The following is a 27,682-nucleotide window of genomic DNA, read 5'->3' as shown; positions in this document are numbered from 1 at the left end:
TGTCCCTGCTTCACTTCTGCCCCCTACCTATTGTCTCCACCACTACATTTAGTCCATGCCTTTATTCATGATTTTGTTGCAATTGTTCTGTTACTATATTAAGTTCACAAGACCCCTTCCTTCCATAGTGGAACATGTCATTCTTGGGCCATGGTCATTCATAGTTGGCTTAGACTAAACTATCTCTGATTCCACTTGAGGTAGAGTTGTGTTGTTTGGACAATATATTTTAAAATTCTTCACAAAGTAATATCAGCAGAAAGAAAGATCCAGAATATCTTATCCCTGACTTGTCCAGATTACATACAGGAGAAAGGACTACCTCCACTCTAAGAGTGGGCACCTGAGTCAGAGCAGATTTGAAACAAGGGACGCCCAAATAAATGGGGAATCTCACACTGGGAGAAGGAAAAGGCAGCAGCCAGAGGGAGCTTGTTGTTTCCAGAGAGAGAAGTCAACAGTTCCAACAGAATGAGCCTGAAGCCCTGATAGCAAGGGTGCGGTGCGTGGAGCCACACCTTGACAAGGACTGTTTAGATAAGCATATCCTTGGCCTGTATCTTCTGCATATTAACTTCAACTCAGAGATACTTCAATTTCAGTGTGCAGCATAATTTTCTTGATTATATTAAATATCTATAGAGTTTAAAATAACATGGTTATTTAAATGGCAAAAATAAATGTAATTTTAACTCAACCAAAATCAACTAGGAGATCCTAAGTGAAAAGTGTTACAGCGACAGTGACAGGAGGAGCACCACTGGACTGGAGGGAAGAGTCACTAGAGGAACATATGGATTCAAAATGTTCAAAATAACTAAGCATAAATAGCTTAATGTTTATAAACAGCTCACAACGATCAATGAAACACAAAATCCTCAAAAAGGGGTAAAGGGGGCAGGGCAGGCAATTCACAAATGAGGAGTTGAAAGCAATAAATGTGGAAAAACAAATTTGGTCTCAGAGACGCACCAGAGCTGGGGTGGCACAGTGGGCTCTATCTGAGGTCTAAAAACCTGTGGCCTCTCAATGACTCTGGAGAGAATCCTACTGTGCTGGCAGCAAGAGAAGGCCTTCCAGCCCCGTAGAGAACTTAATTCAGCGAGATTGCTAAAGCCTTAGCTACTCTTCCAGACTCAAGAGCATTCACGAAGGTAAACAATTATGAAAATAATCTACACTGAGAGGATCACTAGACAGGATTCCTGCAGTCCATTCTAGTTAGAGCCAGGGGCAACAGGAAGGTCCAGCCCAGGAAATGCTCCACAGTGAGAGACATGTGAAAACTATGGAAGAGCAGAGAGGACTTAAGTCAAGTTAGTAAACAAAGGCATAAAGTCAGACTGTGACAGACAGCTGGGTGACAGCTTGACCCCCAAAGTATTCTAAAATGATGAACTGTCTCATTAGCAGGAGAAAAATAGCAGAGACTAAACAACTGTTTGGAGTTGTGGTCAGCAGCATAATATATATGTATGTGTGTGTGTGTGTGTGTGTGTGTATATATATATATATATATATATATATATATATATATATATATATATATATATATATATATATATTTCCCCCTGCACCTCAGGAGTTTGGGGCCACCCCAGACAAAAAAGGAAAACTTGTCTCAAGGACAAAGCCATTAAGTAGCAGTGTTGGTTTAAAAAGAAATGGCCCCCAAAGGCTCATAGATTTGAATGTTTGATCACTAGGGAGTGGCACTACTTGAGAGGAATCAGGAGGTGTGTCACTGAGTTTCAAATGCCCAAGCCAGGCCCAGTCATTCTTTCCCTCTCCCTCTCCACCCTCTCCTATCCCCTATGGCTCCCCATCTCCATCTCTCTGCAGCCAGCCAATCCAGATGTAGAACTCTCTGCTCCTTCTCCAGCACCACGTCTGCCTGGATGCAGCCATGCTCCCTGCCATGACAATAATGGACTAAACTTCTGAAACTGTAAGCCGGCCCCTATTAAATGTTTTCCTTTAAAATAAGAGTTGCACTGGTCATACTGTCTCTTCACAGCAATAGAACATTGAGTAAGACAACATCAAAACTGAGATTTAAAATTAGTCTTATACCATCTGATTCTCTACTGACTGGTTTATGTTCTACTATGGAAACCTTAAACATACATAACAACCTCTATGTCCCATCATCCAGCATCTTGTCTTCTATTTGAAACATTCCTCTATCTTGATATACTTTTATGTTGTTTTCTGAATGAGCACTTTAAAACAAACACTGCCTCATCGACACATCTCAGTTTGTATCCTTACAAAGAACTATATACACAGCTCAAATTTAAAGCTGTGACATGTTATCCCCCAAACTGTCACAATCTGTGACTCAGAATCAGGATTATATTAACACTATCGAATATTTTTAGAAAGCAAAACAAGAGCTATTTTATTGCAAATACAAATATGCTAAATGAACACAGAAAGGATGAGAAAGATTCCCACCAGGTTAATACCAGAGAGAGATGGAGAGGCGTGGAGAGGGTCAGGGGATGATGGTTTAAATAGACTTCTATATGCTCCCCTGCAGCTATGAGTATGAAGATGCATTTTTAGAAAAATAGGTGGGCCTTGGACAACACAGAGTAGAACACACCCTGGGGCATCACTCTGGATGGAGATCCAAGGCAGAGAGCAAAGGAACACAGACCATGTGAGGCTGTCCCCTTTGCCATTCTGCCCTACACTGTTCATTTCTCCTGGGAGGTATAACTATGAACTTACCTATCTCAACTTTTATAAGCTTTCAACCAGCATAGCAGGAACCTCAAAGACCATGTGAAACTCCAGCTATGCAACATTGTGAACTGAGGCCTTTGAGTAAACAGTGATCAGCTAGCTATGTTCTAATGCAGAGGAGATGCCCTTCTTACCTCAGTATTGTGTCCCATATGCTGTGCAGGTTTTGGGGTTTTTTTTTTGTCCATTTGTTTGTTTTATTTGTGTATAGGGGGCACATGATGAGTATGCAGACATGCATGTGGAGGTCAGAGGTCAATTCTGCAGAGTCAATTCTCTCCACTTTGATGTGGGTCCTGGAAATTAAACCCAACTCATCATGTGTGCACAGCAAGCTACTTTACCCACTGAGTTATCTTCCTACTCCCCTGCCAACACTATCACCAGCATCTCCTGTGTGTGTGTGTGTGTGTGTGTGTGTGTGTGTGTGTGTGTGTGTGATGTGTGAGACGTGTGAGTGCCACATAGATCAGAGAACCTCTAGAGTTAGTTTTCCTTTCTACTTTTATGTAGGTTAGGTTCTGGGGATTGTACTCTGATTGTCAAGCCTGTATGGTAACTGGCATTTCCCACTGAGCCATCTTGCCAATGCTAAACCAGTAAATCTTTGCGTAAAAGCAATCACCAATACCTACCATAGAATCTGAGTTTGCTAAGTACATCCTACACTGGCAATCAATCATGATCACTACTCTTAGTCACCAATAGAAACATGCCACTGGGAAAAATGAGGTGGATTTCACTAAACCACCAAGATCTGAGCTGGGCAGCTCCTCTCTCAGGGCATCAAAGGTACAAATATTGACATTCTGTTGTTTCTATAAAAAATTACCTGAAGAATTACAAATTAAAATGTATAGGTCAAACACTTCTTCTTTATTATTTAACTGAAATGAATTCTACCCCTTCACCAATCTTGACATCAAAAAAATTTTTTTTCTCTAAGCTGGTAACACAAGCCTATAAACCCAGCTACTCGGGAGGCTGAAATGGGAGGACCACTCAAGGCCTATGTGATGGTTTGTATATCCGTGGCTGGCTACAAAGTGACTTCCAGTTACCCTGAGAAACTTACTATGACCCTAGCTCAAAACAAACATAAAAAGAGGGCTGAGGATAGAGCTCAGAGGTAGCCCAGAGGAGACCATAGGTTCAATTACCAGCATCCCACAAAAAGGGAAAACTATAGTTCATCTTTTCAATTTAAAACCTCCATACCTGGAAGGGGAAGGGACAGTGCTGACAACACATAAAATGTAACAAGTCACGAAAAGTCCAAATAAAAGAAGTACGTTTCCTTAGGTTCAGAAATGAACTTGTCTTCCACAGAAATGTGCCTGAAAAACTGTTAGCTGCACTGCCAAGTTCCATGCTCTGCAGACACCTCTTTCTGCAAGGACCTCTCAGACACAGTTCATTCCTGAAGGAGCAGCCCAGAAACAGCTAAGCCAGAAACAGTGGGATTCGGTTCATCAGGGAGCCCCTTTTGGAGTTCCCTGTCTGCAACTAATAAGCAATCAAAGTGCCAAAGCCCAAGGGAGGATTTAAAAGGAACCTGCACAGCTAACTGCCGTGGGGAATAGGCAGCTAAGAGAGAGCATTCCCACAGCATTCCCATTATGCTTAAGACTGACGCCATCATGCTCCCAGAATACAAGTTCCTTTGCAGTTATCATTATTTGACTTAGCCATCATTTGTAGGTATTTTTTCTTTCTATATAAAGAAAATTTTTAGTTCTTAGATAAATGTCTCAGGTCACGACTAATATTATTCATTTACTCTGCCATAATTAACACAAACAGCCAAATTATCAGAAAGTTCAAAATAAGAGAACTCAAAAACACAAAAAGAATGGTGGAGCCCACAAGATGGCTCAGCTTGTAAGGGTGCTTGCAGCCAAGCCTGAGTACCACATTTTGATACCTGGATCCCCCGCAGTGGAAGGAGGGAACTACATGAGGTCATCCCCTACTTGTTCGTTTCTTCTATGACTATGAAGTTATTTCATCAGCATAGCTAGGATGCTCATATGAATTCCTATTCCTCCATCTAGCCGGACTAACAGGTAAGAGTATCCTGGACTGTGCAACTCCAAGAACACAGCTCTTTCATAGGCTCTTTGATAGGCTGCTCAGTCACAGCAACAGAGACCTCATATGGTGGAGGGAAAGAACAGATTCCCCTCCAAACTGTCCTCTGATCCCTAAATATGGAGTGTGGCACATGAACCCCTCCCTACACACATAGATAGATAGATAGATAGATAGATAGATAGATAGATAGATAGATAGATAGATAGATAGACAGATGGATGGACAGACCAGACGGACGGACGGACAAACAGACAGATAGATAAACAGACAGAAAAAACATGAAAAATACATTTTGAAAAAAGTACCTTGATTAGTAGTAGTTACAGAAATGAAGAATGTTAGAGGACTGATGATGAGTTAAGGGATTTCTTCTGGAGTAAGAAAAAAAATGTTCTAGAGTCAGTGCTGTGCTGATGGCCACCCAACTTTGAGAACATACTAACTGTGCTTCATAATTCTTTTATTAGAGTAACATCATTATCACAACAAATACACAAGTCCAAGAAGGTTGAACACCAGAAGAAATATAAAGATGGTAGTATTATAAAAGTTTTAAACTTATCCAACACACTACATACTTGAAGTCCTGACTTTAGACATAGAAGCTAAGGAGAACTGTCTCCTCACTGGAGAGACACAGGAGGAGAAAGGGCGGGCTTTCCCCTCTCATGGATACAAAATCAGTTTATATGCTTCAACTCATAGAATCCAGGGTCAGAATCCAGGGGCCTCTCTGAAGGCAGACGCCGTTGGCCTAGACTTGCTTGCCTTCGCTGAACAACTCATTAACAAAGCAATCCTACCCCAGCAAGACTGACGGGAAGACAGAAAAGAAAAACAATGTACAAATCCCAAGGAATGTTAGAAGTCTACAGCTATTTATTCAAATAACAACACACTTGAATACCTCAAAAAATGCTAAGAAATAAAACCAAGAAAATATTATTGAGATATTCATAATCCACACATTAGTGACAAAAGACACTGTCCTAGCGTATAGTCTGATACAGAAACAAAGTTTCACTTGTTTCAACTTGTCAGGAATTTAAGATGAAATAAGGCACTATTCCCTGCTGACAAAACAACAGTAAGCAGGCACGCCAAAATCAATGGGCGTTTCCCTAGAAGGTCAAAGAATCAACCATCAGCTTAAATTGGTTTATGTTATTAAAATGGTTAAACATGGCAGATGTCACCTAACTCCCAGATCCTTTTACATGACCATAGTTGGATTAATTCTATGTGAATTCTGAATAATAGCTTTCCCAATTTCTAAAAATACATCAACTCCGTTGCTATCTTACACTTTCTGCTTTATTTGTGTATCTCCATCTCAAAAGAAATTTCAAGGCCATACGTCTTGACATAGTGAAAGGCAATAATCACAGCACTCAACGGTGCTGTTAACATTGCTGAGCCACAGGGGATTACACAGGCAGATGCTGAGGAGAGCGCCTGTCTGAGAGGCCAGGGCAGCTCAGCCTGCACTGCAGCTGGGAGAGGCTGAAGCTGCTGGCAGTGCAGTCAAACTTCGGAAAAACCCTGAGCACAATTCCGGCATCCGAAATAAATTAAAGTAAACACTATTGCTCTCTCTCATCCACCCTGTTAGCAGCCTCTCCGCAGAGCTGGAGACCACACACTCAGACCACACAGCGCCAGTCCAGCTCACTCGCACGCAACATCTACAAGCTGTCACTCTGCAAATGGGGGCAGCGGGGGTGAGGGGAGTTCTAGAGGGATAAGGGAAAGGGAGGGGAGGGGAGCAGGAAAGGAGATGGAAGAGGCCCCTGCACAGACAGCTGGAGTTTGGTGTGGGCTTCGGGGAAGCGGGGAAGGGTGGGATCCATAACCCTCCTTGAGAAAACAAGACCCTATGTAGTCTTGACCTGGACTCCCCCACACCAATTTAGTAGCTGATGAAGGATTAACAAAGCATCCATTTAACATCAATTAACCTCCTATCCATCACAAGTCAAAAGAGAAAATCACTACTATAAAAGCATTTCATTAGAATAAAGCCAAGAGGACCATCTTTTCTTAGAATTTATAATGTATAACTGTATTCCTTTATGGATTTGTATTAGACAGGTTATTCAGTCTCCTCCTCACCATTAATTGTTTACATGAAAAGATTTTTTGAACAGAGATGTGTGTGTGTGTGTGCGCGCACGCGCATGTGTTCGTGCTTATGTGTGCAGGTGTCCTCACCCATGCATGCGTGTGAAGAACAGATCAATCAGTTATCTTCTCTTGCTATCTACCTTTTTGGGTTTTCACAGTCTCTCTTTGCTGCACTTCAGGTGGAGCTCATCGTTTAGCTAGGCTGGCTAGCTCCAGGGATCTGCCTGGAATAAGAGATGCTAGACATGGGTGACAGAGATCCAAACACAGGTCCTCATGTTAACAAAGCAAAGCAAACACTGACCCAGCTCCCTGGCCTCCAAATCAGAAACTTAGTTTCATAATTTTCCCTTATTGCATTGGGGCATAAACTTAATTTTCCAAAATATTTATTAGTACAATAAAAGAAGATAAATTGCCTATTTCAGAATTTCAGGTTAAAAGTACATTTTAAAATTAACTGGTAGAAATAATATTAGGAAAAAGTCAGAACATGAAATTACAACCAAGAAAGAGTTCTAAGATCAAATAAATAAATAAATAAACCCCAGAGAATAATCTTTTTCTTTGGGCCTCAATGCAAACCCATAATTAACAAAACCAAACTCAAACCTGAAAGAAGCTAGAGAGCCCGCATTTCACTGCAGCGGACCTGCGCAAAGATAGGGCCTCAAACAATCTGCAGAGAAGCAGGCTGTGTGAGCAGAGCTTCCTCCCTGGTCCTCCCTGCCCTCTCTTTAGAATCCATTTCCTTCTTTACCTCCAAAAATGAAAAGTAACTGAAATATGTTTTTGATGCTTTTAGTAAAAATATGAGTGTTTACATCCTAGTCCATTACGAGAAAAAATACAGTAATTATATGACATAATTAGGGATTATGTTATAATAAATAACATAATAAATGAATGCACATAATTCCTATTTATTTTTCTATTTTGTCTCATGTCTCTTTGTTTATAGATGAGGAAAAAGCTATTACTATTACCTTCTACTACACTTGGACATGAGACATTAGAGGAGGAGAATGTGCCCAAGGTCACCAGGAAGCAGTACTGACCAGAACAAAGAAGCATGAGGGCAAAGTCTGAGAAGGGCTTCAATACTCGTCCATAACTCATCTATTACATAAATTCTGGATTATCCAGCTACTCACATAAAACAAGCGTGGACTGACTCACTGAGAGGAGCCACTCAGAATGCTCCTTGTTCCCCAGAAACAGCATTGCAGCTAAGCACCTTCCTACCCTGCACAGCCAACGGCTGGAGTCTAAAGCTGGCTGGTCCTCAACCCACTGGATGCTGACCAACTGTCAGCAATGACATCACACTACTTAGGGAAAGGAAAATGGAAAGGCGGCTTCACATAAAAACATACTATCACTCAAAAATATTTGCAAATTGCACACCACAATTCCTTCTTCTTAGATCCACATGAAACAATAAAACTTAATTCCTGGAATATCAGAAATCCTTTTTTTTTTTTTTTCAGAAGGAAAAAAAAGTTCGGGTATCCTAAAAGGTACATCACCTATAAAAGATTGAAGAGGTCATTAGCAAATACAGCCACCAATTAGGCCATTAAGATAAATTTAGGCTACAAAGAAAAAGATCACCTAAAACCTCAACAGGTTGAGGCCCCAGATCCTCAGAATGGAGAGGGTGATAAAGATAAACTAGGAACGCAAAAAGGTTTGTTCAAACAAAGCCCTCACTAAGGGATTGCTGGGTATTACAGTGGCCAGGAGTAACAGTAAGAGATCAGGAGGCAGAAACTGACCATGGCCTTCAGAAGGGTCATGGCAGTGGGACAGCTCAACAGAAAAGGAACACCGGCAAAACTCTTTCTAAAATATGACTGAGAAGGGAAGAAGTAGAGAAAAAGTAATTAAAATCCTGAGGTCAAGAGAGGACTATACTTCTTCCTGCAGGTGCCTTTCTTGTTGCTGCCTCTAAGCATACAATACACAAAGGAAAGAGCTGTTATGTTAGCAAGACAAGAAAGACAGTCAAAGGCAGAAGCGCATGGACTCCCTAGCCAGGTACACAGAGAGATGCATCTCTCGCCATAACTGGAAAAGAAACTGTCTGGACACAAGCACCATGGGCTTCCACTCAGACAGTGCTATTTTTCTACAGCAGGTGGCAAGATCACCTACTAGAGAGTACACGTGAATGGATGAGCAGTTTGAAAGCATGAAAATGCTCAAATAGATTTTGCATAGAACGTGGGTGATAATCTAGAAGATTCCTTGAGGACCCCACTGAAAGGTACTATTCCCTGCCTCCAGCCCTCAGCAGCACCTATTTTCCCCCTCTGTACCTTCCAGCTTTTGTTTCTCTGTAAGCCTCACCGTCTTTTGGATAACCACACCTCCTAAAATAGTCCCTTCATTAAAGTCTCATTTGAACCATCTGGCATGAATTCCAATTCCTGCAGAGCCCCTAACTTACACACACATACATCATGTCACTCATGTAGGGCTTTCATTATGATGAAACCACAGCCAAATAACTCTCAGGCTATTTATCTTGCTTTCTCAGAGCTCAGTAAAATTATAATGGATGTAATCATATCACTTCCAAAGTCACAGAATTTAAAACTGAAAATGACCTTTAAAGAGAAGAGAAGAGAAGAGAAGAGGAGAGGAGAGGAGAGGAGAGGAGAGGAGAGGAGAGGAGAGGAGAGGAGAGGAGAGAAGGGAGGGAAGAAGGAAGGAAGGAAGGAAGGAAGGAAGGAAGGAAGGAAGGAAGGAAGGAAGGAAGGAAGCAAGCATTGGAGCTTCCAGAGGAACCTGCTCACAGAGAAAGGGAAAGCCTTCAACACTATACAATTCTAACTACTTGGATCCACCCTAAGCAGTCAATTTTCTCATCAATTAAAATCTAGATTCCTTAGGTCCAGGAGAACAAGCTACTCTAAAAAACAAAAACAAAATGAATGACCCACCCTAGTTTTAATTGACACTAACAGTATTGAGTTTAAGAATATTCAGGCTTTTTCCATGCCCAAGTGTTCCTGGGAGAAGTGACTGTCTAAGAACTCAGTTCCAAATGCCATGCTTGACAGAATGCCCTCAAGTAACCCAGAGAGCACTTGGCCATGCTTGCTCACTGGCCACCTAGAGGCAGCCCAAATCATGCCCATGCCCATGGACCTTCCCTGTCCCTTTGGACTCCTCAAAGCTTTCCCTCTCGCTCGATCCCATACCACTCCTTCTTCTCTCAACACCCATTACTACAGTTTGGTTCAAGATATTTTTTGAGGGACAAAAATACCCCTTCTGGATCCAGGCTGATGGCATTATGAATACCTAAGTCATATGCCAAAATTGGGAGATATGGGGATGACAAGAACTACTCCCTGTATCGGGTGAGTTTTCTTGATAATCACAGCCCTTAATACTCAGACATAAGACAAATGCTAAATGATAACGTGATTTACAAAAGTGCAAATTTTCAATGCCCAAAGACTGAGAAAATCTAATTGGTGACATTTCTTGCTGTCCTTGGTGTTTGTTTCCTTTATAGAAGTTACATTTGTTTTTGCTTTTGAAACTGGGTAACATTTGTAGCCCAGGCTGATCTTTTACTCAGCATCCCCCTGTATCAGCCTCCCCAGTGCTGGGAATGCAGGGACACTGCACACTGAGATAATCAGATTTTATATAGTCTCTCTGAATACACAAAAAGGGAAACTAAGGCTCAGAGATGCTGAGTAACCCAGTTGTTGTCATGCAGCTGGCTGGCGGTAGCACATGGAGAACTGAATGGTTGCTTTATTTCCTACACCAAAATAAATTTGACTTTAATATCCAAATTGAGATCAAAAAAGCCTGTGTGTGTATTCACAGCTTCAAAATTCCCTGTGTGTCTACAATTAGGTGAAGTGTGCCCATTTGCACCAATAGCATCAATCCTCTATTCAACATAAACACACTGTAAAGTGATTACAGTGAATGGTCCCTACCATCCAGGTAGTCAAGGGCATGCACACCTACATCCCCAGAGTTTATCATGCCATACTTCCTCAAACCGTTTAGTAACCAAATTTATTTCCCACTGCAATCAATCTCAAAATCGCCTACTTTAACATAAGCCTAAAACTCATCTACTAGATAAACCTTATAAACATGTGTAGTATGTGTACTATGTAGTAGGCATTACTAGGAACCTGGGCCTGATAACGCTGAGTACAGAAAAGCCAGGCATAGATAGTGATATGTCTCAGCACTGAGGAAACTGTGGTATGAGGATCACTTCAGTCAAGGAGTTCAAGATCAATCTGAATAGTGATCAATCAATAGTGAGACCCTCTCAAAGAAAGAAGAGTAAACCACAACGTGTGTGAAAAGATAACTGAGAGACAAGTTTATCCCTAGTGTTTCCTACGTGGTAAGATCCTGCTGTGGCTATACACTTAGAGATTCTATTCAGTACCAAGTCTTTTACCAGAATGCACATTCTTAAACTGTGAGTGGCAATCCTGTAGGTTATACAGGGTTGTGTAACTGAATGCAGAGGTAGAGAAAAAAAAAAAAAAGCGAAATGAAAGTCTTCTAAACACATGGGATCAAAAATGAATTAAAAAATGAAATCCATAGTGAATCAAAGGTGTTACCAGCAGTACTCAATCCAACTTCATCCCAGCCTTGGTTCTGAACTTCCTCTCTGTACACGTTGCATGTCATGAATTACCCAAGAGTATTCAACCCAAACCCTACAACTCAGCGTCAAAGTACTATATGTTACAAATAGCAGTTGTTTTCACTGTATGTTACAATTTGAATAGAAAATATCTCCTATAGGCTCAGAACCTCCTAACACTGTTTTAGGTAGTTATGAAAGCTTACAGATGAAGAGCCTTGTTGTGAAAGTGAGTCACTAGGGGGTGGGGACTTGAGGTTTAAGAAAGCCCAGCCCCACATCCTGACTTCTATCTGCTTCCTGTTCCTGAGGGGTCCCAGGGCACAGTCCTGCCACGATGAGGCAGCCTCACTAGCATGGGCTATATAACTCCAATCTATAAACTCGAGTGAGCCCTTCTTCCCTTAAACTGCTTAGCAGGTACTTGGTTACAACATTGAAAAAACTAACACACTACATATATATACATACATACATACATACAAATATATACACATATACACACATACATATATGTGTGTATTCATATATGTGTATAAGTATGTGTGTATGTGTGTATATGTATATACTATACACACACACACACATATATATATATATATATATATATACACACACACACACACACAAACAAAATGTTCTGTTCTGGAAAGGAGAAAAATGGTTTTATTACAGAAAACAAAGGCTATTCACGTTTCCCTACTGGCATTCTTCAACATGTAACCACCAAGTGATTGGGTCTTTAAACCATGTTGTGTCCCAATTTTAATCTGAAAAACTGGTGTTTAAGTTGCTGATTTGAAGTTCTAAAAGATCACCAATGGATTCTGCTCGGGAGTAAGGACAAATTTGCAACAATCTCCAAAATGTTTCTAACTGTCCCTCTACCACTGTGTATTATGTATTTATATGTAGAACTGCTCTTCCTACTGATGATTAGAAAATTAAAATAATCAATGAGCTCTGAAAAGCACTGAAGATGCTCAGGGTCCCGTAGTTACAAATATTAAACCAAGACTTAACTATGTATGTAAAAAGAACTGAGTTATCCAACTCTATGCTTTCATCTTTAATAAATGATAAGTTTGCATGTATACAAAAATTGTCTTAAAATAAAAAGCTCTGTGATTTACAGTTAGTGAATAAATAGATTGTCTACCTATTTTATAAACTTACATATAAAATCATGGAAATTCTTTATAAGTTTTTGGTGGCAAAAGTTGAAGAAGCTCCGTACTAGAATACAGCCTTTACAAATGTTTTGAATGTAGTCTTCAAGGTATCACCTTTTGGAAGGTTATAGTTCAAAATGTCTGTTACAGTAAATTAAATAATTGAAAAAGAAAAAAAAAAAGACTACTTTCTAATGATTCCAAAAATTGTTTCCAACAAACAGAGGTTCCCCTGCTTAAAAATACTGTCTACTGTGTCAAACAAAAGAGAACAAGTAAGAGGCAAGCCCACATCAGCGACTTTCTGTCACCTGTCGAATCACAAATTGTTCACACTTAGATCATTCTTGTTTTGACTTTCAGTTCCTTGCCACTGGGCGAATCTGTTACCAAGCCTGGGCCATCACAAGCTAAGCTTTATAAACAAAGTTAGTAGACAGATAACCAGTTGCCATTAGTGTTTTTAGTGTAAGGCATTCAAATGGCCGAATGGAGGTGTGGCTGAACCCGCACTTGCTGCTCCCAGAGTAGTAAAGGAAACCTTCCAAGCTTCCCGTCCACGTTAGCGCGGGGGACTTAAACAGATTCCAAGCAGACCCAGCACACCGGCCGCTCCTCCGAGTCCAGCCCGGCGGCCTGCGCGGAGGCGGGTGGGGAAGGCTCGGCCCGCGGCTCCCACACTCAGCCCCGCGCCCCGGGTCCCTCACCGCGCCTCCCCAGGTCGCCCAGCCCCGACGGTCCCGTGCCGCCGCGGAATTCCACTCCGGACCCGGGACGTCCTCACCCAGGACGCGACACTCACCTGCAACTTGCAGGCGGCGTCAGGTCCCGGCCAACCTGCTCCAGGCCGCCGCAGCCAGCACCAGGGCCGCACTTCCGCACGCCGCGAGCGCCGAGCGCGTCGATCCGCCGCCTAGCCGAGCACCGAGTGCTGGATGGACCGCCTCTTCCCAGAGGGGAAGGAGAAGAAGGAGGACCAGACTATGGAGAAGGGAAGTTAGGTGGTATAGACAGGATGGAAGTGGACAGATAGGGAAGAAAGGGAAAGGGGGGAGGGGGGAGGAGAGAAGGGTGGAGAGGTGGAAAGGAGAAGAGGAATTGATGGGAAAGGGGGAAAAGAAGGAGGGAAGCAGAAAGGAGGAGAGGGAGAAAGTGGAAGGGTGGAATTCGGAGAGGAAAAAGAGGGGAGGGGTAAAGAGGGTACAGTCGGTTAGAGTTACAGTAGATGTTGCCCAAGAGTCCACAGCGGTCAGGGATCAGCACCAGGTCAAGAGGCAAACCTCAGTCAAAGGACTGCATCTAGCCAGGAGTGCCCGCCTTATTAAAATTTCTCACAGATCAGAGCTTTGGGGTCCCAAGGGTCTGAGTGGCAAATTGATTTGCAAACTCACAAGACCTCCACATTATAGAAACGACTACTATCTACAGCCCAGAAGTCCTAAGGTTTGAAGGTACCCTCCTGTGGACTCTGGAGATGGCCAGCTGAACTGAAGCAGACATTTCCCTGTGGCCTCCTCTGTAGCGGGAACGAAGGACAATGATCTTCAGCAGAGGATAATGGCAGAAGCATAGGGTCTACTTGTGGTTGTGTTGCCATGACTGTGGAGAGAAGTAGCTACGGGGTGCCCATTATTTAAGACCAATAACAGCCTAACCTTTCTAATACTGAGACCCTTTAATACAGTTCCCCATATCGTGGTGACCCCCAACCATAAAATTATTATGTTGCTACTTTATAACTGTAATTTTACTACTGTTATGAAGGCAATGTAAATATCTGTTTTCCGATGGTCTTAAACAACCCCTGCGTGAAGATCATTCCCCCAGAGGGGTTAAGAGCCACTGGCCTAAGCTAATTTTTTCAGATATCTTTCTGTGCTACCTTATGCTTCATTCAGTACATACACTGAAGAGGATGTCGTACAAACACTATGAATTAAGAGATATTGTATGGCTTCATTTTTCTCTCCTATTTGTGAGAAGATACGTCAAAGTGTTTCCAGAACCATCCATTTTGAAGATCAAGGGAACACTCTTTATACGTGAGCAAGAGACTTGGCAGCAGAGGTCCTAAGGAAATACTGTAAGAAATCTCTGGCAGTCACGAAGCCTTTCACAGTGAAACAAAACCCTTCAGGTCTCAGTGACATGCCATTTGTCAGGTAAGGCTGCCTACCATCAAAGCCAGAATGGTGGCTCTGGAAAACTCACAGAGTTTTCCCTGGATCAAAAAAATAATAATAAATATACTATGCTAGTGAAACAGAAACACTCAGAAGAGGAAAGAGACTCTTTTGTTAACATAAAGAACACCGGTACAATTTTCTTTATTTTTCCTCCTCCTCAAGTTTCTAGTCCTAACCCTGAAACCAACTAGAAAACACTGGTGCAGAAGTTGCCAGAAAATAAAACTGTTAAACCTAAAATTGCTATGGTAGCTGCTGAGGCAATTACAAATCATTGTATAGGTTTATGTTCTCAACACTTTCAGATTTCATTAGAACTAAAAAGAAGGATTTTGACACAGTACTCCCTGGTCTATCCAAAACAGTCTTCGGAAACACCAGGAGACACCACTAGGCTCCCTGGATAATTTATGTATCTGTTTTGCCTTACATCAGTACCTTAAGTACTCAGTACTGCAGGGCATGTCAGTTTGAAAGGGGCCATACATAGTTAGTGCACAACCTAACCCTCAACACAACTGTAAAGATGCCATCTCTTAAGGCTCCTTCTTAGGAGAAGCTAATGATTAGTTGTCCTTGCTGGGGCATTCCTGCCGTATTCATTCTCATAGTATGTGCCACAAAGACGCACTGTGACAGTGATTCAGTGCATCAGGCTGGCCATGCATTAGACCTGTCAGCAGAGTACCAGTCTCTTCATTTACTCTCTTGTCCTACTCTTGAACTTCCTGAGAGAAGGGATTGTGTGTGCTTCACAAAAATGATTGTAGGATGAAAAGCTGAGATTCAAGTGTTCACCAGAGCTGTGGGGAGAGATCTATTTCTAGCCATCTACTTCAAAATCTGCTAAACAGCCAAGCAAAAAGGAAAAAAAAAAGCAATGTTTGATAAATTTTGACGATATACTGACAGCTGACATGCTTTAAGCGAATACTGTTGGCATTCTTCGTGGTTAAAGCTGCAGAGAGGATTTGAAAGCCTGCAAGGTTGTCTGTCACACAAACCGAGCTCTTTCAGAAATTCCTTAGCCATGGTTCTTGGTTTAGGAAACCCTTTGACTCATGTTCTTTTTACCTTCGTTTTAGCTATTCTGTGCTCCTAGCAACTGCCCTGATATGAACTTAGCAATCTCCATTTCTCGTTGGCTCATTTCTCATTGACTCCATTTCTCAGTGTGAAAAGTCTTCAGCATAGTCATATGTCTCTGATCAACTTTACAGTGAAATGGAGCCTCGTGGGCTTTTTATTTACTTGAAATTTGCATATTTCAATTTGAAAATTGTAAATAAACTTGGCTCTAAAGAAGAGCCCTGGTGTTACTGTTACCCCAACCATATGGCTATTACTGCCATCCAGTACAATAGTGCAGATGTGCTGAACACCTGTGTTTATATCTGGGCGTCTCTGGTGGGAGCTTATGTCCGTAGGTGGTCCATGAGGGAGTGAAGAAATTGAGGAAAGGTTCTCTCTGCCAAAGATATATGAGAGCCACATAGCCTGGAAAAAAAGGAACTGGGTCAGAATGTGGGAAGGGCTCAGTTAGTATCCCTGGATGCTCTCTAGTTCCTGTTCAGTCCCCAGAGGGCAGAAATAATCAAATGCTATGATTATATGTGAATAGGAATTAAGATTCCTTTGGGTCCTAAATAGGGGGTTTCTAACTAAATGTATGGTTTTGTTTTAGTTACTTTTAGTTTTTCTTATTTTGTGGGGTTTTGCTGTCATTGTTTTCACAGAGTCTCACTGTATTGCCCAGACTGGTTTTGAAATTCCCTGCCTCTGCCTCACAAGTGATGGGAATGCAGGGGTGTCCTCTCACCACGGCTTCTAATTTAGTTCAGATTGCTAGCTAGGAGTAGGTGACTCTGTGTGTGTGTGTGTGTGTGTGTGTGTGTGTGTGTGTATGTGTGTGTGTGTCTGTCTGTCTGTCTGTCTGTCTGCCTGTGTGGGTGTGTCTCTCTGTATGAGAGTCTGTGTGTATGTCTGTGAGTGTGAGAGTCTAAGTGTGTATCTGTGAGTTTTTTAGTCTGTGTGGGTGTGTCTGTGAGTGTGTGAACCTGTGTGTGTGTGAGTCTGTATGTGTGAGAGTGAGTGTGTGTGTGTGTGATATTAGATAGTTTGGAATTTCCTTTTTTACTTTGAAACAGGTATGCCTGTTCAGTTTGAGCAAAAATAAATTTGTACAAAATCAGTGGCCATAGGACTGACATAGAAAACATAAATCTCCCACATTCTCCCAGCTTACCCACGAAAGTGGTAGCATGTGAAGAAGGCAGGGTTACTGGCTTCCATTGTGTAGCTCACCTGCCAAGGTCTGTTCTCCCACTGGGACCAGAAGTATCAGCTGTGGTGTCATGCTGTGTACAAGACTTGAGTCTTGCTACCCTCCTGTAAGAAGGCGTCCCTATGTCCAAGGTGTCAGCTTGCATCCAGTTTGCCAATTTGTCTTCAGATCTCATTTTAAAAAAAATCTAATATGACAAAAATTTTATCCTGGTCCTGTCTGTCCATGATGGCATTTCCCTATGTTCAGCAGGACTCCCCTAAAGTGTAAGGCTCAGAAGCATGTCTTTCACAGGGACTGACCTCAGGTTCTCAAGGCAGTGACAGGACACCAACATTGTAGCTCTGCACCTGAAAAGCTATGTAAAAAGGAAAGCTGTGCCTTACCCACTCAGGATGTCTTTATCCTCAACTCTCTATCCTGTAATTAAGGAGGCAGCCCATTGCCAGCCAGCATGTCTTTACATTTCTGGGATCCTAAGACATAAGGAACAGATGCACAGATTAAAGCTAGGAAGCATTTTCACACCACATAGACTTTCCACTTTCACCAAGTGAAACTTTTGTTGTTCCCGGCTGCACCCTTGTAACAAAGACACTTAACCAGGAAAGTTGAGAAGTACTTCATTTTTCACTGCTCCTGAAAAGAAACACTCAAAGTGTTCAACAGCAAATTAGGGTGGGAAACAAAAATATCCACAGTCCTGAAAAAGAAATCAAGAACTAACTATATCACCATTGATTAAAAGAAAAATTACATTGAAAATCCAGAAGCTACTTTCTGGTTCATACGTGATGTAACTCCTGAGTCTTTGACCTTTGGAAAATTCCAGTTAATCTCATTTTTAAAGTTGGTTGGATAGGAGAAAGCCTGGAGTGCTTTAAGCCCTGAGATCTCACAAGAAGGTTTCAGCACAACTCTCTGAAGGAGTTTTGGCAGGGCCTCAAGACTCGTTCATCTGGCACCTCTGTCTGGCCATCTGGGCAGAATGGGGCATATGGGTGGTGTTAGTGTAGTTTTTCCAAATAATTCTGTACACCATGGTAGTGGATCACACTAATTACTCTGCTGTTGAATTGAAAGTTGTGGCTCCCCCAGAGGCTTTGTTCTGTGACTAGGTTACCTATAACACATCCATTTTAAGCAGAACTTTGAGACGGCTCCCTCCGCCTCTGTTTCTATAATCCTTTGCTGCCTGGTCCTCAATCACTTCCCCACCTCCCTGTTAGCCTCCCACCCTGGAAATAATTACTGTGCTAAGGTACAATCCTCGAAAGGCATTTTTCAGGCTAACCATGAAGTAAAGTAATAAAAAAATAATATAATGATAAATATGTACACTGTGTTTTCAATTTTTCATTTTTACTGAATTTCTGCTTTTTCCATGAAGCAATTCTTCCTGTGTGTTACCATATTTTTCAGACCTTGGATATTTTATGCTTCGATGTTTTCTCTCTATTCAATGTGATATGTACCCATCCCATTATCAGCTAGAAATGTAGGTGAATGGACAAGCATGAATGTTATACTTCCTTCAGATAAACAATAGCTTTCCCAGGCCCTATGGACACAGAGCATTCTTACAAAATTTCATTTAAAAACAAAGAAAATTAAAATTTTACATCTGCAAAAGATATACCCTTGGTAGCTGATAAGCTTCATGGAAACTTCATTTTAGGAAAAAAAAAAAAATGTCAGTGATTGCTATTCGCTCCGTCATGTCATTTTGTGTTTCAGATCTGTTGAACTCTAATTGTTCCTGCTGCTAAGTGTCTCCAATTTGCAAGCATGCATTTGTTTAGAATACATTCAGAAGGAAGTTTGCTTTTCTTTTTTCTGTTTTTGAACGAAAATGTCCAGACCTTGGTTACAGCTCCAGCTTTCTGTAGAGTTCAATCCTCCTCAGCTGCCTGATGGAAAAATGACCAGCCATGGTGGGACAAGTCAACATGCCGATAAATAGCCAGGAAAAAGTCAGTAAGCACCATGCAGCTTCCTAGGCCCTTGCTATACATAAATAGGCTGATAACTACTGGCTCTGAAGTTGCCAGCATCCTTTCCAGTAAATATCATCTCAAGCCAGAAGCTCTGTAAGTCAAGTAGATTATGAGTCAAAGGCGTAAAGACACCAAGTGCAGCACTCTATCTGCCCTGCCCCCCCCACTCCACCCCCACCCCCCGCATGGGTCTTGGCCTGTTTGAAGAGAAATAGAGTACCAATTAACTCTTGAAGGATCCCGGGATGCTTCTCAGGCCTGAGATTAGTCAACTTCCCACATCACATAGGCAGGGGACCTGTGACATACTTAGTTGATGGTCTATAGCTTCAGAATTTCCTTAACGACTTGTAACACAATAACCTTTCCCTTGAAAGGTATCTGCTTCTAGCTGATTCTTCCAGGAAGCAATTTACCACACCCCGACAAAAACAAAACAATCAAATAAAAAAAATTAAATAAAACATTTTTTTCTATACAAAATGTAAACTTTCCACTTGCTAATTCAGAGAGATCTGCAGTGCGTGCACATTGCAGCAATTCAAATCAAACTCTTCACTTCCAAGAATATGGACTGAGACATTTTGTTGTTTTGTTTTGTTTTGTTTTGTTTTGTTTTGTTTTGTTTTGTTTTGTTTTTTCAAGGCAGGGTTTCTCTGTGTGCCCTGGCTGTCCTAGAATTCACACTGAAAAACAGACTGGCCTCAAACTCAGAGAGATCCCCCTGTCTCTTCTCCTGAGTGATGGGATTAAAGGTGTGCACCACCAGTGCCAGATCCTGAGGCTTATATGAATGACATTGTTTATTTTCTACGCATTAGCTCTTACTCTCTTTACATTAAGCCAATCTTCCATCAAGACAGAGAACTGTAAATAATAACTGTAATAGTTTCCCAGAATGTAATCTTGGATATCAGGAGAAAATAAATGAAAAAAAAATCTCGTTTGATTGATTTGTTTGTTTGTTTATGATCACATTTTGTTGTTTGGTCACTGTTTACTATTGGGGCTGGCTAATCCAAATCAGTTTGCCTCATGAAAAATCTTAGAGGAAAATCTTTAACAACTCAGATAATAGCCACCGAAACACTGAAGAATCTGCTTGTTTTTCAGGCATGTTTAAATTAGCAAATGTTGTGTGGAACCAAATGAAGGACCAGACTTCTGGCTAAGTTCATGGGAAAACTTAGTTGTGTAAGAAGGATTGGAAGGTAGAAATTATACCACGCAGAAGGCTACTGTCACAATTAATCTCTTTACAATGGGTCTTTATTACTTTAAGATGTTGAATGTCCCATAGCCATCAGTCTTCAAGATGTCTAACATGATGAATCTATTCACAGTGGAAAATGTAATAACTTACATGATTTGCATACTCCTTATGGAGGCTTGTTGAAACACAAAAAGAGAAATATTTGAAGTAGATATAGATGTTGCTCAGTATTAGAAGACTTACCTTAGCATCATCCCTGCTTGTGATTCCGCTAACGGCACTACAAAATCAAAGTCATTTCCCTTTTCTTAAAAAAAGGAAATCAAGATTGGTACATGTAACGTCACAGCAAATCACTCTGTCAAATATACACTATAATGGCTATTTTTGTAAATTGGCGACAAGTTATTCAAATATATTTTAAAACTGCATGTAGATGCTAAGAACCTAATAACTTTCTAGTGTGTTGGACTACACTTACAATACCAGCACTTGAAAGACTGAAGTATTGAGGCAGAATAGCTACAAGTTCAAGGCCAGCTTGGGATTCAGAGTTCCAGATCAGTCTAGACTGAAGAGCGAGACCCCGTATCAAAATAAATAAATAAATAAATAAATAAATAAATAAATAAATAAGACGAAAAGACTAATTATTTCACATTAATTGCCTTAGACTTATCAGAAATGTGACACATTTCATGACATTTAGAGAACCGACGTCATTTGGGATCCTCATGTTTCTTTAGAGAATTATTTCACAGAATCAAAGCTTTCCACCTATACTCAGTATTTTTTTGGCATAAAAATTAATGGAAACATCAGCTTAACTTTTATAAGTCCAGGAGCTCTTAATATTCTTAAATAGAAATAGAAATAAGAAATGTTTCTAAATAGAGAAGCAGGTTAGGAAGTAAAAACACATCATCTAGTGAACTATTTATTCAACAAAACCTTCACAATTCGCTTACTTAGATATGGAACAAATATATAGAAAGCTACTGAGTAACTCTGATCAATAAACTCATGTTGCCACAGTATGTCTTAGCATATCTTTAATATTGCTGCCAATGATACATTGCTTCTGATCATTGTGATTAATAAAGGCTTTCAATTCCCGAGAAACAGAGCTAGACAGCTTCTCAATATTCACCAGAGTGTGGAGTCCCAAGTATTAAACTCTCCATGTAGTTTGGTTAGGGTCCCTTTGTGTGTTTTAAACCAGGGTAAACATACTGCACACCCTAGTGGCCAGTCGAGGGATGTACCTTCTCCATGGGGCTATCTTCCATGGTGGCCACCAAAATATGCTACAAAGCCCTAGCAGCCATTTTGACCTTTTGTGACGGTGGAAAACATCAACTTGCCATCCTTTCTGGGTAAGGAATTCATCTCCAGGTCATGAAAACTGGGAATTGCCTTCGCACCCTCTATTTCCAAAAGATATCATTTCAATATTGAGGCGAGAAAAGCTATGGCACACTCAAAACTAGCTGACACGATACAAGCTTGAATTATTGGTAAACAAGTGAAAGGGAGAGAGGGATGGAGGGAGAGAAGGGAAGGGAAGAAGAAGAAGTTTCAAGTTTCCCTCCCCGTCCCCCTCTCCCTCCCTCTCTTCCTTCCCCTTCCCCTCCCCCTCTCCCTCTCCCTCCCCCTCTCCCTCTCCTTGCATCTCCTTTCTTTTTCCTGTCTTCCTTCCGTTTCTTATTTTAAGCAGAGCCCATTTTCCTAAGATCAGAAGTTCTTTCTTTTCAAAACTCTAACAGATGTCTGTGACTGCTCATACCATGAGTGCAAGCACACAATACACTCACAGGCACATACAAGCTCACATGCACACACACACACACACACACATAAATGCACATTGTGCACATTCCACATGCATATACTCATGTGCATATGTGTTCATTCATTTGTGCACTTTTTATCTACATACATTTATACATATGTATGTACACATACAAAGACATACATACGCAGGATCACACACCAAGCACACACACACACACACACACACATGCTCAAAAAGATAAAAAATTTAAAAAGAATTTGGAAGTAGCAGCTCCTACAAAAAGCTCAATAGGTAAACAGAGGCAAACTCTACTGGAAATGAGCCTAGGTGGTGGATGTCAAGAGCTGTGGGGTCTCAGGGCCTTTAGGGTGTTTAGATTCTATTTTATTTAACCACGTTGTAGCCTACCTTGCATCCTTCTGTCATAATTTCAATATTTATTCCCTAGAATTTTGGGGCCTTCAGCACAACCCCATGTGAAAAGAGTCTTGATGGTGGGTTCCAACTTTCTTTTTAATTAACTCCATTTCTAATAAACATATTTCATTTTGTGGCTCATCCTAAGAAGATTGTTCAATGGTTCTTTGCCTTCGACATCTGTTCAGATCAGAGGAATATGTAACTAGAGAATTGTGTTTGGGAAGGTTTGGGCTTCCTGACCGCAGTGTTAGCTTCGATCCGAAAGTGAGTTGACAGCTTGCATTGGCCAGTCTGTAGGCCCACAGGCCCGCTGCTCTCTTAACTTTAGTGCCTCTTGCTGCCTCTCTTATGAGAAAAGGGTTCTGAAGGAACACTGGTGTATTCTGCCTCATGCTTGGGATAAACTAATCTGAATCAGGTGAGTTATGAGTTGTTTACAGTTGGAAGTCAGATGTAGAAAGCTGACTCAGAGATCCAATAATTGTACAATCCAACACTGTACGGATGCGCCAGTTTTCTAAGTCATTGAGTTTTAAAAGAGAACTAACTGGAGAGGGTGGCTCATACCTAGGCTCTTCTGTCGTTTGTTTCACGGCACTGTTTAGGAGCCCTGCCTGTTCCAGGCACACTGCAGATGATGGTCTGTCCTCTGTCCTGTAAGCCCGCCTTGCATTTGCAGGAGACACAGTTTTGAAATTCTAGGAATTAATTTCTTTTGGACAGTGTGTAAATTCAGCTGTGGGTTGAGTCTGCAAATTGTAAAATACACCGTGAAGCAACACATCTCTGTTAAAATGAAATGACAGCTCTGGGCCCCACCCTGGAGAGGGTAAGTCACAAAAGGTGCTTCTGTTTTTATTCATACTCTGAAATACATTTCTTTAAAAACACATTTTAGATTTATTATTTGACACCGAGAGAACCCCCTCAGACATTCTAAAATTTATTGATCACAGGAAAGTAGATGTGATAATAGGAAATACTAAAAAGAAATTAATTTTATTTGGGGGTATTTTGTAAAAATAGTAAACACTGTAAAAAGTCCAATTTATTCAGACTTATTTACAACAGCCTAGGCTTCTAAATACACTATAACCTTAGAGCTATTTATTTTATAAAATACAATATGATATAATAATATAGTCAGGCCAAAGCTTAGCATACTACTGCAAGAGAGAGGAAAAAACAATAATTATAATAATAATAAATTAAAAATTAAAAAGAAAGAAAGGTGCTGCATTTGCCACAGTGTGGTTTACTTTTTAAATTAAACACATTCACTTTTACACAATGAATGAGTTTTTCCTAACCATTTGCTAAAAGGGGAAGAATTTAATGATTTTATTTTTCACTAGATTAGCTATTCTGAATAGCCATTCAAGATTAAATATATACATTTCCTGTGCTGCATGCTAATTCTACTTTGAAAATGTTTATGTTAAAGAAATAATAAACTCGTTTTCCTTTATTTTTTATTGAATTTAATACATCTTTTAAGCAGGTTAGCCTCCGAGGGTTATGAATCTCAATGAGATATATTGGAAAATGCTTTTTATAGTCTATGAAAAGCCATATAAACAAAAGGTATTGCGATTATTATATGGAGGGCACATCTTAGATATTGAGTTTCAAATTTATAACCAATATTGTGTGAAAATGATTATCATTCAACCTGTATATGTATATTCAAAGTAAGAACATTTTGCTAGGCAATATTTGCATAACTACGATCCCCCACCCCAAATGAACTTCTTTAACTATGAGATAAGACATAGGAGGTAAAGAAAACAAGGTTCACCCTCAGCCCAAAAGAAGAAAAAAAAAAGTTTATACTGAAAGTAGATCCTATTTATGGATTACAGTAAGCCTTTTCACTCCAGAATCCAAATATCTTTATATTTTCATTTATTTTTATCTAAAGGCATGATTTTTGACAGCTTAAGGCTATTTATATAAGAAATAGCTCATTTCATAACACTTTTATTAAAATGTGCAGATGAAGTTGTTTTTTTTTAAATCGCTCATAAAAAGAGCCAACATTTTTCAAGAAGTTACTTTTTGTTCCCCAAGAGACCTTTGCTTCGCATAATGATGGTGTTTTGTTCTTTTTGAGGTGACTCCACATGCACTCTAAACCTGTCAATTACCTGGTAGCAGAAACCAAGTCAAGGGATGGAACCTCTGGAGGTTAAGAAAGGGACCTAGATCCAGTTTACTTAGAACACACAGTGGGACCTGATTTGCCCTTGCTCCTTTGAAGAGTCGAATTAAAGAAGTTCTCTCCAGTAACCAAATCTATTAAATATATAGAGATCACCCAGCCACTCTAAAATTCCCTTTTAATAGGTATATGCAAAATGTTTAAAGTTTACCCTCTCTTCATAGTTTTAATTTAGCAGCAACCAAAGACGCGCATCCACAGGATGAAATCGAAAGTCAGCTGTGAAGTCTAAATTCTCTAAGCTACATGTGTAATTTTAATTTTGCCAAAATTGTGTTTTTATACAATTCCACTGAGACATTTTGACTGTCCCGCAATACACGATCCACACAATGGTAGATTATTAGAACAATGTGGTTTGGCAGCTCGAGAAAATTAAAAAGTTTCGCCGTCAGCTTTTGTGTCCCTGAGTAAAAAACGCTTGGAGAACGTGTGTAGTGCCATGACTTGTACCAACCTCAGCGGGACAGGATGCTGAAATAAGCCCTGCTTCTTAATATTAAACGGATAGAAATCAGGGCCCGTGCGTTTTATGAAGAGCTGTTAAGTGGTGGCAGCTCCTTCTTTGGCTGGCGTTTGGCAGGGCTACGAGCCTGTCACCGAGTCCCCAGGCGGAGAGGAATCCGTGTGGACCGAGTGAGGGCTCTGCAGTCTCAGGGAACAGCTGAAGCCAGACTAACTCAGAGCCAGTCTCCTGCGCCTACAGCTGACTCGGCACTGGCTTTTCTTCTTTTGCTGTAGTTGAAACTGAACCGCTGCACCGCTGAGAAAATGCCATGAAAATATAACCCGCCGCATTCCAGGAAAATAAATAAGCAAGGCCACCCAAATTTTCAATTAGTGCCGCAGCCGCATGCAGGAAATGGCATGCGATCCGTCCAAGGCGCCCTAGGCCGTGGAGGGGCAGTGGGGACAGGAGAGGGCGGGAGGCTGTGACAGTACCTTTCACCCTAGCCCACACCTCTTGGCTTCCTGGGAAGAAGCACCTGAACTTCCTATATCCTAGCATAAACTAGTGCCAGCCCGGCCTGTGTGAGTCGCCCGAAACGGAAACAGAGCAACGTTCCCGGCAGTTGATAAAAATTGTAAAAGAGCTTTTGATTTCAGGTGTCAGACTTTAAATCTGGTTGTTTCTTCCCGGCTGGCTACTGCTTACCCAAATGCCGCAGGCAGCCTGGGAGGCCACTGTTTTTAGACTGCAGGGTGCAGGACTGTTGCTGCGCTCAGGGTCTGCCAGACTTCTGCAGTCAGCAGGGGATGGAATGGTATCTGACATCCCTGCGAAAGTGAGAAGTCAGCTTTGGAAACTCTTCTCCTTGGTGGCATTTGTCTGAAGTGTTCAAATCTCTGCTTTGAAGGCCTGGATTCTTCCCAGGCTCTCCAGGGTTTTGCTTCTGTATCCGGCCCTGCTTTCTGTTTCACTTCACCACCCTTTGCATTTTCCAGCTCACCATGCTGAAGTTGGTCAGGAGAGGATGGCTTTTCGGTGGTGTGGTGCTCTTTCCTCCACAAGACAGCTATTTTTTTTTTTTCTGAATGAATCCTACCAGTTATGTGGGGATAATGGTTTTAAAACCTAGAACTAGACTAACGAACGTTTTTTGATCTTCATCCTTAGGGAATTGATAAACAAAAAGCAAATCGACACAGTCTGGCTTTTTTTTTTTTTTTTTTTTTTTTTTTTTTGCTGTTTTTGCTTTTTCCTTTAAATCAAGAAATGAACTAATTGAATCCCTCTTGCGGTTAAGGAAAATCTGCTAGTAATCTCATACCCGTTATTGTGTGGGGCAGAAAAGAAGCACCCAGAATAAGCCCTACTTCAGCTGAGCATCAAGTATGACATTCACATTGTACATTGTTCTCGTGTGACTTTCGATGCCGTGAATCTGTGGTAATAAGCAGGAAAGCCTTTAAAATGGTATGTGTCTCCTCACGCAGACTGCATGAGAACAAACCCTCCCTGTGCATTTCTTCTTAACTGGCTTCTTTTAGTTCATAACATTTTCTTGGCAAATCAACTGCTTTGTTGGGTCAGAAGGGCGACCATTTCCTTTTTGCAGTAAAATTCAGAATTTCATCTTTGTACAATGTGGCAGCACTTCCTCTAATTGAATTCTAGTGGTTTTTTAAGTTGGTTCTTTACAAAATAAGGAAGGGGGCGGGAGCCTTCCCCATTTACATAGTTTCATTTCCAAACATGCATGCCTTTAGATGTAGCAGGTTGTAGAGTCTGGAGCCACAGGCAGATCAAGATTAGTATCCTGCAGTAAGCCAGGAGCTCAGCCACAAAGCTCTGTGAGACAGTCTGCCAGGGGCAGCCTCCTTAGCCTTGGCTCTCTGGCCTGCCTCCCTCACTGCCTCTCTTTATGTGTCCTGTTGTCTCCGTTTCCTTCACTGTCACAATACATCATCGAAACGATTTCTAGGAAGTTATCTAACAAATAAGCACCAGGTGTACACTTTATCCATAGGATTTAACTTATTTATCCAGCAAATGGCTCTAAGCACCACGCTTGGTGAGCTCTCAGAAATATAGAAACTACACTAGCACATCTCATATGAATAACAACACCCCACACACACACACACACACATACTCAACTCCAAGTAACCATGAGGCAAAAGTTTGGTCTCCATGTCAGAGCTGGAAGAGACCTTGATACCTGTAAACCAAATCTTTGATTATACATGAGAAAGTTAAGACTGAGAATAACAAATTGATGTGATCTGCTGGTTCACCTAGCATCCTTTCTGGGTGACATCACTATCCAAATCTTCTA

General features: G+C 41.1%; 1 protein-coding gene and 1 long non-coding RNA gene across 3 annotated transcripts in view; both read right to left on the bottom strand.

Annotated features, from left to right (window-relative positions):
- Nucleotides 1–13,698, bottom strand: part of Exoc2 (exocyst complex component 2) — a 171,886-nt gene extending 158,188 nt beyond the window's left edge. For both annotated transcript variants that reach the window (XM_021180205.3, XM_085831196.1), the window contains exon 1: nucleotides 13,589–13,698. The gene's annotated coding sequence lies outside the window, so the exon portion shown is untranslated. The remainder of the gene's footprint in view (nucleotides 1–13,588) is intronic.
- Nucleotides 13,699–16,313: 2,615 nt separating this feature from the next.
- LOC115032937 (uncharacterized) lies at nucleotides 16,314–26,240 on the bottom strand. The gene is made up of 3 exons (XR_003838586.1): nucleotides 26,059–26,240; nucleotides 17,643–17,732; nucleotides 16,314–16,469 (listed from the first exon to the last, which is right to left on the bottom strand). It is a non-coding gene; the product is annotated as an uncharacterized LOC115032937 (long non-coding RNA).
- Between the last annotated feature and the right edge of the window lie 1,442 nt (nucleotides 26,241–27,682).

This window comes from Mus caroli, unplaced genomic scaffold, assembly GCF_978045245.1.
Source record: "Mus caroli unplaced genomic scaffold, Mus_caroli_1 scaffold_15, whole genome shotgun sequence".
Taxonomy (NCBI): Eukaryota; Metazoa; Chordata; class Mammalia; order Rodentia; family Muridae; genus Mus; species Mus caroli.
This window is presented reverse-complemented; position numbering and strand designations above follow the sequence as displayed.